Source organism: Pinus tabuliformis, chromosome J (assembly GCF_031772625.1).
Source record: "Pinus tabuliformis cultivar Carrire ecotype Pingquan chromosome J, CPIR1, whole genome shotgun sequence".
In the NCBI taxonomy this organism is placed as follows: Eukaryota; Viridiplantae; Streptophyta; class Pinopsida; order Pinales; family Pinaceae; genus Pinus; species Pinus tabuliformis.
Genome location: NC_142295.1, coordinates 394,202,862 through 394,215,448, shown reverse-complemented (window position 1 = coordinate 394,215,448; position 12,587 = coordinate 394,202,862).

Sequence of the window (12,587 nt, the reverse complement as noted above, 5' to 3'; positions counted from 1 at the left end):
TATTCAGGTAGGATCCTTTTAATCAGTTTAATTATGGGGTCAAGATCATACTGAGATGAAATATATTGCTAAATGAGGAAGCTCATAGGGCATACTTGACTTTTCAAAGCGATGATAAATCTTCAACAAAAAGAAGCTAAACTGTGGAAGATCCCTTTCATGTCCATGTTTTGAGTTTCTTTTCCATTGTTTTAAGTGGATGTTGCAGCTGTCAAACACAGCTCGGTGCTTGCTATTCTATTGTTTTTGGTGGGTGCGCTTGGCAAGTAACAAGACAACGAAGTGTTCTCGTGCAGGATTCCCCGAATCTTCTATGGCTAAGTTGAGTGAAATGTAATGTGTTTTTTTTTACATCCAAAACTCCATTCTGAAATCTATTCGATTCCATTCTGATATTTGTTATCATTTTCAAATCATGTAATATTCTATTTTTCTTGCTCATTTATCTTTTCTAGTTTGTCTCAGAATTCATTCTCGTCTATGTGAATGAAGGTAGTTACGGAAATGAGCCAGACGAGTTTGTCATTCTGATTTGATCATGGACAAGCAAGAAGAAAGCATATGGACATTGAGAAACTGTATATAATTCTGGTGAAGCAAGAAGAAAAAATATGGAAATTGTTGAAAATATAATTTCAACTGTGCAACAGTTGAGCCATGTATCAGCAAGTTGGCATATCGGCGGGTTGGAGTATCGGAGGCAAGCAGCGACAGCGATGAGCGATCGCCGATATCGCATCGGCGTATTGCAATAGAGGGCTTACAAATGGGCTTTATTATTATGCGATGAGCGATCGCCGATATCGCTATCGGCACATCGCTATCGGCATTTTCAATATGGCAGGCTTTACCATGGGTTATGATTGCGACCGGATAACCCGGACCCGACGGCTATTCATGATTTTGTTTGATGATTATTTCAGTTCCGCCAGCGGCCTTCTCTTTTCGTGTTTTAATGTATTTTAGGAATATGTTATAATATATATATATATATATATATATATATATATATATATATATATATATATATATATATATATATATATATATATATAATCGGAGGTATCGGCCCATAGTGCGATCAGCATATCGCAATCGGCGAAACCATGGGTACACAACCATTTTTATATAAGTGCCACGCAATGAAGCCCGAACCCGATGGGTTTTCGAAGCATATTGGTTTAACATTTGAAATCCGTCAAACGGAAATTTTATGAGTTTAGAAATGCTACTCATATATTTTAAAATATAAGGAGAAATAGAGAATTGGCGCAGAGGCAGTTAAAGTAAGCATGGAACAGTACAGCGCGGTAGGCAACTGCTTTCAATTTTCCTCATGGGCGAGAAGGAAGCAGGTTGCGTTCAAGCTCCTGCACATTGAATTTTCAGCTACCGGAGTAGATGTTCAACTCAGCCGAGGACGGGAAGGACAGCCTCGGGCAGTTCACAACATGGTTCTCCATCCTCGTTCTTTAATTCGTTCAAATTTTGTATGTAATTGTTTTTTGTTTTTTTTAGTGTGTGTGTGTTGAGATTAGAAGCCCGCAAAAGATTGTGAGACTGTGTAGAAGCGCAGCAGCGCAAGTAATGTATGTCTTGTAATACGCAGCAGCGTAATATAGCAATGTGAGAGGAATACACAGCAGTGTAGAAATCTCTTATGTTTGTTCTATAACAGTTTGAATGTTTTCTTTTGGAACTGCATCTGAAGCAGGCTCTTGGTGAATCCCTCTGAGTGGAAGAGGATGAATTTTGTATCAGTCTATTTTTAAACACAAATTCCTTTTATGTGTGTTCAATACTCTGTTCTCAGAAATAATTTGTTAAAAAGGCTTCCCTGTGCTAAGATCCTGGAGCAAAAGAAAAACAGAGCATTGTCTCTGTGTGCATTTTATATTGTGTTTTTGGGATTTTGCCAGAAAAATCCCCAATAGAAATTGAGAAACTGCAGCAGATTTAAGGTTTACAACTCCTACTCCGGAATACCAACAAAAAATTGAAAATTTTAATAATTAATAACAGCACACAGTTCAGTCCAAAAATATAATTTGAGTTTGAAAACTGCAACAGATTTAAGGTTTACAACTCCTACTCTATAATACCAACAAAAGGTTGAAAATTTTAATAACTCATAACAGCACACAGTTCAGTCCAAAAATATACGATGAGTTTTAAGCACTTTGAATGCTTCTTCTAGAATGCCATAAAACTTTTGAAATACTATCTGAAATCTATTACCAATGTCCATTCAATGATAACAGGAATGTGAAATTCCCTACCAAGCATCTATTAAGTTCGCTGTATTCATTGGTACTTCAAACCTCAAAAGTACAGGCACGGTGAATCGTATGTCGCTGTAATTGCCATGGAAGAACAACAAAAGGCTCCATTTAAGAGATGTACTACCAGATAGTGAATATGAACTTGGGAGACTCTTTCAAATCAGATAAGCTGGAACCTAAGCTAACCTAAGTACAGAAGTAGACTTTTCCTGCTTGGATAGGCTAAGCACAATAACTTCCGTCGATACCAAAGCCAGATGGAACATAACATACAATAAAGAAGCACAGAGATGGAATGAAAGGGAGAAAGATCAGAATAAATAAGAATTCATGTAATAAAGGCGAAACCCTACTAGGGAAACCCTACCAACTTAACTGAAAATGGTAAATTTTTATTTTTACTTTTTATTTTTTGGTATGGGGTAAATTGTTCCCTTTTTCTTTTTTTAAGGGTTTTTGGGGTAAATTGTTTCCTTTTTCTTTTTCTAAGGTTTTTTTTTCCTTTTCGAAGATATGGAAGATATAAATAGATTTAATATTTTAAATATATGCTAATTGTGGATGAGGGTTTATAGGTCAAAATTGTATTTACAATATACTATTATGATATTTTTAAGTAATTTTAAGGGTTATTGAAGATACAAATAGATTTAATATTTTTAATACACTTTAATTGTGGAAGGTTTATAGGTCAAACTTGTATTTACAATAGACCATTACGTGCCAAAAAATTTCCTTTTTTTTGCTACAACCAAGTGTAGGGTAATAGGGTAAATGTGTACCACTCAAATGTAAGATGTGAGATGCTAAATATTTTTTAAATGTAATTTTGGTTTTTATCAATAAAATTATGAACAATTTTTTAGATTAAAGAAAATATAATATACATATCACATTAAAATATATAACATATATATATAATACTTATCAAATAATGTCTATTTTACCATATCAATTAAAATAAGATTTCATAACCATTAACTTATAAATATGATTTTTTACAATACCCTGGACCAATATCTAGAGGAGAAAGATGGAGAGAGGGAGGGAAAAGGTGACAGGAGGGAAGAAAATCATAATTCTATGGGCTAATACCATGGTCTATCGATACCATGGGCCATCTAGGATTTTGATTATTATGTTATGGATCTAGGCTTCTATTGCAATATCGTGGGCCAATACCAAGGCTTATCAATACTACATGCCCAAAAACCATAACTGATCTCAAAATTAACATATTTTTCAAATACTTTAATTTAATTTAATTTTATAACAATTTTTAACTAGCATTTCAACTACATGTTGCAAAGGAAACACCATAACGCATAAATTGAGGAACAATTTAAATAAGATGCAAAGATGTAGCAGAAATGAAATTGTAAAGCTGTATAAATTGAAGCTGATTTTGTGTGCCTAAGACTATATTTTATATTAATTATTAAATTAATATTGCATATACATTTCATAAAATTCAACCAACTTATAATTCAGGGAAATCTCTAAGTTTGGCTTTGGGTCATTAACATGGTGATGCTTTGTCTCAACCACTAAACCACCATAGTAAACCCAATGAGTCTATACACAAGAATTTATTCTTTATTAGAAGAGCAACAATTCTACGCACAAGAATTTATTCTTTACTAGAAGAGCATATTTCTTACCCATATCCACAAAAAGAATGCAATGTGGAAAGCATTCCGCAGAACAAAATCTCTGTTATTATAACTTATAGCATTGTTCAAACCAACAAAACCATCTGCACATTTTGGAAGATCAAATGGAAATAAGTTTTGAAGAATACCATTAGAAAATGTCCAAGATCATTGGCTCACATGATTAATGTTACCCTACACACAAGAATTTATTCTTTATTGGAAAAGCATATTTCTTACCCATATCCACAAAAAGAATGCAATGTGGAAAGCATTCTACAGAACAAAATCTCTGTTATTATAACTTATAGCATTGTTCAAAACAACAAAACTATCTGCATATTTTGGAAGATCAAATGGCAATAAGTTTTGAAGAATTCAATTAGAAAATGTCCAAGATCATTGGCTCACATGATTAATGGTACCCTGTCCCATGAATCTAATATTTTTATGCACTTACAATTAAGGGAGAAAACAAGATCCAAAGAATGTATACCACAGGGACCAATAAACAGTTTATTTGATAATCCTTGCTAGGCTCAGTAATTACCCTTTGGAGTCTCTTTCGTTTTCATCTTCATCTTCAACTTCACTATTTCCCACTTCATCTTCAAGACGAGAAAAATCACAACAACCTGTTATATTTAAGGCAAAAAAATTGTTGACACCTAATCTTCGTGATTGGGGAATTTGTGTAAATAAATAAATTAGGAATGTGAACAGTCATCGGGAGATGAACTGAACAATCACTCCTAATTGTATATAACAATAGCCTACCTATGGAATAAAATACCAATCAGTTTTTTCTGCCCTTGGAGAGTTACTGCCTGGCCTGACATGGTATTAGAGCCAACTCCTTTTTAGCTTTTTTTTCCTTGTAACTCCCTCTGCATATTCTGCTCATATCCTGCCCATGTTCTGCAGGCTGACATGTCTGTCATATCCCCGCGAAATCTCAGTCATTGTTTAGTATATTCGTTGTGTGTGAATTCAATTTTTCTATGCGTTTCAACCCAAGCCTGCGCCTGACATATTATCTGACCACTGACCATTCGTTTGAATGCGTTGAGTTACTGTGTGGTGTTCCAAAGCATCTACCTATGGTTCGAATGCTTGGACGGGATTAACGCTGAGGTATATCACCGGGTTTCAACGATTTGTGAAGATTGTTTTGGCATTGTATTCACTGGTTGACATATAACGTTGAACTGTACATTGAATTTTTTTTTAAATGCCACATGTTTCTACGCTCCCTGCATAACTAGCTTTGAACTCAACCCAGAAACCATGTTCATAGAAAGTATCTTGGTTTTTGTCTGCCCTTTTACGGGGTATAACCAGTGGAAGATTAGCCAGTATTATGTTGACGTGATCTTTGAACTTTTTCACAGACTCTGAGTCGAGTTTCTTAGTGCAAACATAGTTGCACAGCATGTTTTCTCTCATTTGAAAAACATATGGAGAGTTCTCAATACCGTCACCACATGCTTTTGCTGGTTCGCTGATATAGGGAAAAACGATTGGGGTTGTCGAAACTATTCTGATTGACGGTTTTATGAATCTGGGTGCACTGTGGTGGTGTGACAAACCTTTTATATCGATCTGCACACTCCTTTGTAGCCTGTTCGACAGAATCCGTGAATCACAAGTTTGACACGGTTGAAGATGGTGGCTTGGTCATCAAGTATCCTCACCTTCGCTTACCAAACCCGTATTCTTGGTGAACACATCATTTGAAGTCAAGGTTGTCTGCAGATCTAGAAGCATAATTTTCAAATCGAATGGTGGCGCGGTGTTATTTTTATTCTTCTGTCAACGATGTAACAGTTTTTCGCAGGTATTAAAACCGTCATCTGAGAGAAAGGGCCGAGCATAAAATGAAATCCTGGTGATTTCAATAGATTTTGAAATGATGGCTGCGGTATTTTTCCTGTGCATATTCGTTGGGCATTCCTTTTTGCTGTTAAAATATTAAACTATGACTGTATGTCACTTCAAATGTGTATTATTTTTTTCCATATTACCTTTACATGATGGACATGGCATATAATACGGTGAAGATTTTTTGGTTATCAGCATTCCTTTCAAAGGTCAATGATATATAAAAATGGCGTATCAGAATTCTATCCCTGCTCAGATTTTGGATTGTTTTGAATACACTTTCATATCAGAATCATTTTTTTAGCAGCATAAGTTTTTTTTCTCCAGAAGAGCACATTTTTTGCCATCAGAAATATTTTTCTATCAGCAAAAGTTTTTTTTACAGAATGCATTCAATGATCTCTATGGTAGGAATAGTTCTCACTGGCAAGGAGAACTATCCTGAATGGTCCCGGATGATAAAACACACCCTCATCTTCAATGAGTTGTGGAAGGGAGTGTGTGTCGGAGAAGGAAACAATGACCCAGTACAACGTACATCAGGCAAAGAGCTCGTCATTTGGGATAACAAGAACAACAAAGCATATGCATTAATCGCAGCATCTATAAATGAAGAAGTAAGTCACCATATTTCATCATATTCAACTTCCTTTGAAGCTCTACAAAAGCTCAAAGAACTCTATGACTCACATTCTGCACTTGAAGTTGTTTAGCTCATGATTAAACTCTTCACTCTTGAACTGAAAAATAATGATCCTCTTTCTCTTGCATCTGAAGTAAAATCCATAATGCATGATATCAAATCCACTAAGGTTGAGCTGGATATCCCTCTTATTGCTTTTCTCAAGGCACTCTATCCTACTTACTCCAATTATCTTGAGTCTTTACAAGCAAACGAAAATCTTAAATATATAACCTTTGACTCTCTTCTGAAAAAGTTTGCTGAAAGAGAGAAAGCATTTGGAAAGAAGACAGTCTTTGAATCTTCTGAAGAGACTGTTTGCCTTGCTCATAAAGAAAAGCATCCTGCTCAAGATTCTACAAGAGGAAGAGGTGGACGAAGAGGAAGAGGAAGATACTTCAGAGGCAGGGGGGGCAGACATTCTCAAGGAGAAAAAGCAAATCTGCATTGCATTCGCTGCAAACGAAATGGATCACATGATGCTTCTACATGCAAGCTACCATGGGACAAAATTGTGCAAAAAAGAAACCAGCAGAAAGGTAAAACTGATGATACAGACAAAGGTAAAGCACCTGAATCTGCTCACTATATTGAGGCACAATGTAACATTGCAGTAAATGAAGATTTGTTTAATGCTTCACTTGCTTCTTCGAAAAATGATTGGTTGCTTGACTCAAGAGCAAACTGTCATATGACTCATAGGAAAGATTTTTTTGAAGATTTCACTGAAAATGTTGATGGAGCAGTATACTTTGCAGATCAGTCAAAAATCAAGCCATCAGGGCTTGGCACAATCAGGCTTAAACTGCCTGGTCTTCCAGACTTTCTTCTGGATCATGTTCTATATCTCCCACAGCTCAAGAGAAATTTGTTGTCCTTGGTCCACATCCGCCAGCAAGGTCACTCTATTCATATGTTTGATGGCAAGCTTGAGGTAAGAAAAGCATTTGACCACTCACTTGTCATGAGGGGAATAGAAGAAGAAAGACTTCTCAAACTGCAAGGAACCTCTGCTCATGCACAACATTTCTCATATATTTCTCATCATGAAGAAGGTACACTTCCATCAAGTTTATTATGGCATGCTAGATTTGGACATTTAAACTATGACAGTCTCCGCTTATTGAAGAAAAATGGTGTTGCTGGTTTGCCTACAATTCCTAGGAAACATAAGCAATGTGATGCTTGCATTCTAGGAAAGCATCGCAAACAGTCTTTTCATGATTCACATTCAAGAGCACATAGGAAGCTTGAACTCATTCATTCAGATTTATATGGTCCAATGCCTGTTCCTTCTGCAAATGGAAATAAATATATCATGACATTTATTGATGATTACACCAGAATGTGTTGGGTTTACTTATTGAAGAACAAATCTGATGCCTTTCAAACATTCAAGAATTTTCATAAATGGATTGAAAATGATGCACAATCTCATATTGGGTCTATTTTCACTGATAATGGAAAAGAATATACATCAAATGAATTTGAAAACTATCTTCGCCAACATGGGATCAAACATCAAACAACTGTGCCTTCTAATCCCCAACAGAATGGTGTAGCTGAAATAATGAATAGAACAATCTTGAATATGGTACGATCCATGCTTTTCTTCAAAAATGTAAAGATAATGTTTTGGGCTGATGTTGTTCTATGTGCTGCATATATAAAGAATAGATGTCCATCTAATGCTATAAGAAACAAGACTCCTTATGAATTGTGGTATGGACATGTTCCTTCGGTAAAACATCTCAGGATCTTTGGTTCCACCTGTTATGCTTTGATACCAAAGGTACATAGAAACAAACTTGGTGCTAGAAGTCGTAAGTGTATCTTCTTGGGGTATTCAAACACCTATAAAGCATACCGCCTCTATGATGAAGTAAATAAAAAGTTTGTTGTATCTAGAGATGTCATTTTTCTTGAATCATCCAAATCTGACAATGTTGTTGAGCGGCAACTTGATCGCTTGGATAGATTCGCAAAAACGAAATCATTTCAAGAATTTGATAATCAGATTCCACATCTTGAAGGGGGGATTCCTATACTAGAACAACATGTGGAATCTTCTTCTGAAGAACAATCTCCTCTGCATGAAACTCCAACAACGGATGATGCTTTAAGAGATGTAATTGATAGAATTGGGAGACTCAATCTTGATTCAGTCCCAACTCAATCAACAGAGCAGCCTGGACAATCTCAGAAAGGTCCCCCAAAGTGGCTGACAAAGACACTTGAAAGTGTTCATCCTGATGGAATTGGAAAAACAGGAACCAGAAATTCAAACCGACAAAATGGAGGTGATGTAGATGACTCTAATTCACCTGTTGATATGGATGTTACTTATGATTGTGAATTGAACTTGTCTACAGATTTTGAACCAACTTCCTTCAAAGAAGCTACTTCTCATGATGAATGGAAAGAAGCGATGAAAAAGGAGTATGATGCCCTCATAAAGAATGGCACTTGGAAGCTGGTTGATCCTCCATTTGGAACCAAACCAATTGGATGCAAGTGGGTCTACAAGAACAAGTACAAAGTTGATGGCTCACTTGACAAGCACAAAGCTAGGCTTGTGGCAAAAGGCTTTGCACAGAAGGAAGGGGTCGATTATGAGGAAACTTTTTCCCCCACAGCAAAATGGGCCACCATCCGGACACTCTTTGCACTAGCTGCTCAGAACGGTTGGAAAGTCCATCAAATGGATGTAAAAACTGCATTCTTGAATGGAGATCTAAAAGAAAATGTTTTTATGTCCCAGCCTGAAGGATTTGCTGTGAAAGGACATGAGCATAAAGTATGCAAACTTGTGAAGTCCTTGTATGGCCTCAAGCAAGCACCACGAGCCTGGTATGAAAAACTAACTGAGCATCTTCTGAAACTCAACTTCAATCATTTTGATCTTGATGATGCAACTTTATTTGTCAAGAAAGTTGGCAAAACATTTGTGTATCTTGTGGTATATGTAGATGATCTTTTAATGACAGGGAACAATGAAAGCTACATTGCATCCATAAAGAAGGAATTAGGGAAAAGTTTTGAAATGATTGATTTGGGCTATGTTCATTACTATCTTGGCATTAAAGTAACCCAACATCCAAAATCCATATTTCTTTCTCAAAAGAAATACATTAGAGATTTGTTAAACAGATTTGGCATGACAGAGTGCAATCCTCTTTCTACTCCAATGGAACAAAACTTAAAGCTCACATCTATTGAAGGAAAGGAATTTGAGGATGCAACAAAGTATAGACAGCTTGTAGGAAGTCTCATCTACCTCACTACTACCAGACCAGACATTTCATTTACTATTTGAATCCTCTCTAGGTTCATGCAAAAGCCTTGTGAAGGACATTGGTCTGCTGCAAAAAGAGTTCTAAGGTACTTGAAGGGAACTCAAGACCTTGGAATCAAGTATACACAAGTGGACGACTTCAGCTTGATTGGATACTCTGATTCAGACATCGATGGAGATAAAGAAACTGGGGTATCTACTTCAGGATATGCTATGAGTCTTGGATCAGGAGCTGTCTCCTGGAGATCACGCAAACAATCAGTTCCAGCAGATTCCACAACAGAAGCAGAATACGTGGCAGCAGCTGAAGCAACGAAAGAAATTGTGTGGCTCAGAAAAATTCTTGAAGATTTGCAGGTAAAACAAGTACAATCAACTCCACTCATGATTGATAATAGCTCTGCAATAAAGTTGGCCAAGAACCCAAAGTTCCATGATCGAACAAAGCATATCAATACTAAATATCATCTGATTCGACATCATGTTGAGGCCAAAACAATCCATCTTCGTCATTGTTCCACAAATGAGCAAATTGCAGACATCTTCACCAAAGCACTTGGAAGGGAAAATCTTGAACGATTCAGAATGATGCTTGGACTCACCAACATCCCTTCAGATTAAGGGGGGGAATGTTGGCACCTAATCTTCGTGATTGGGGAATTTGTGTAAATAAATAAATTAGGAATGTGAACAGTCATCGGGAGATGAACTGAACAATCACTCCTAATTGTATATAACAATAGCCTACCTATGGAATAAAATACCAATCAATTTTTTCTGCCCTTGGAGAGTTACTGCCTGGCCTGACAAAAATAACGCAAAGTCTTCTCCAGTTGCAGCTCTTCTGCCCACCTTGATCAAACTTGAATATGTACACACTTGGTTTTGAGGCATGTACGTCTATTGGCTATTGGTTGACAATTTGAACAAATGAATCGAGGGAATGGAGACGTGATGTTTGAATTATTATGTATATAAATGAAGAGGAATATTCTTCAGCTATGCGTATGGCAACGGGGTTGATCAGCTCCTCAGACAAAAAACATCTGAAAAAACATCTGAAACTCCTCTTCCGCCTCTGCTCTCTAAGGACACGGTCTTGCTATTATTCTCACAAATGGCCTCATTACAAAGTTTATTGGGCCTGATTAAACACAATTTATTTCTTCGAATAGTAGAATAATAAAGACAATTACAAAATGTTGAATAGAAGAGGTCGAAATGCACCATTCTTTGATCCATTTCACACCCGCAGATTTCATGAACTTGTTTTGTTTTAGATGGCTTGATTCTCCTATTCTTGGGGATTGGGGTAGGGATTTTGTTGCTCTAGTGCCTCCATTTCCCTGTTGTTCTCAAATGGAATTCCAAGATTCGAACTCATCACCTCTCTTCCTCTTCACTCCACCTCCCCCTCGCCTCTAAAACTGTGCAATATCTCACTCTCTCGTTGTAAATATGTCAATGTATTATTGTATATAAATCTCATAAAATTCAACCAACTTATAATTCAGGGCTCTAATCTCTAAGTTTGACTTTGGGTCATTAACATGGTGATTCCCTCTCTCAACCACTAAACCACAGGCCAAGAAACAAAAGACTATAAAATGTTACGATCATTACCATAGTAAACCCAATGACTCTACACAAGAATTTATTCTTTACTAGAAGAACATATTGCTTACTCATATCCACAAAAAAAAAGCAAGATGGAAAGCATTATGCAGAAAAAAATCTTTGTTATTATAACTTGTAGCATTGTTCCAACCAACAAAACTATCTGCACATTTTGGAAGATCAAATGGCAATAATTTTTGAAGAATTCAATTAGAAAACATCGAAGATCATTGGCTCACATGATTAATGGTATCCTGCCCTATGAATCTAATATTTTTATGCACTTACAATTAAGGAAGAAAATAAGATCCAAAGAATGTATACCACATGGACCAATAAACAATCTATTTGATAATCCTTGCTAGGCTCAGGATAAAAAAAAAAAAATTCTCCTTAAATCCTTCACATCCAATACAAATGTTGTACAACACAAGGCTCATGCTGCTGTCAATCAAGAAATAGTTATGATCGAGAGTGACACTAGGTTCCTTCAATCTAATAGAGTGATTAAAGCATCAAACATAGGTGTACCAGCTGCAACGACTTATATCATTTTATTGATGATGCCATGTTAAAATCAATGTGATACAGTTAAGTCACCTTTAAGCACAATCTCATTGCAATTTCTATACAAGGATGTATGTCCTATCATTAGTCATTATCAGTAAAATAACTTTAGTGCTCACTGTTAACACTTGGACCACAATCTACAAGTGTGATGTAGTTTTGTAGAACAAATGTTCCAAAGTAGCCTTAAGAAAGGATGAAAATTGGTGTTTTATCGTTTGTCTTGGATAGGCTTAAACTGTGCATAAAGAATTCACTCATACCAAGGGATAGTTGAAAGCTTAGACATTACCAACTCACAAAAACTTCTTCAGATTTATAAGTTTAGATCTTTGTATTTGTTTGCAACAACTCTATGGAATTACCTTTAGAATTATGCCAAGACTTTAACCTTAAAAATGTGCCAAGCATTATTCCCAGAAGTCTTAATTCATCCCTGGTTTCACATCCTATGGCATTTTCCAAAACTGATTTCAATGTATAACATTCCAATCAAACTTTAATTCTTCTTTAGCAATTTTTTGTCAAATGTTTATGCTTATTCAATAAATCACAGGTGAAAAAAAGATGAATGCAAACCCAACTATAAATTCTCTTAATGCACATTTCCA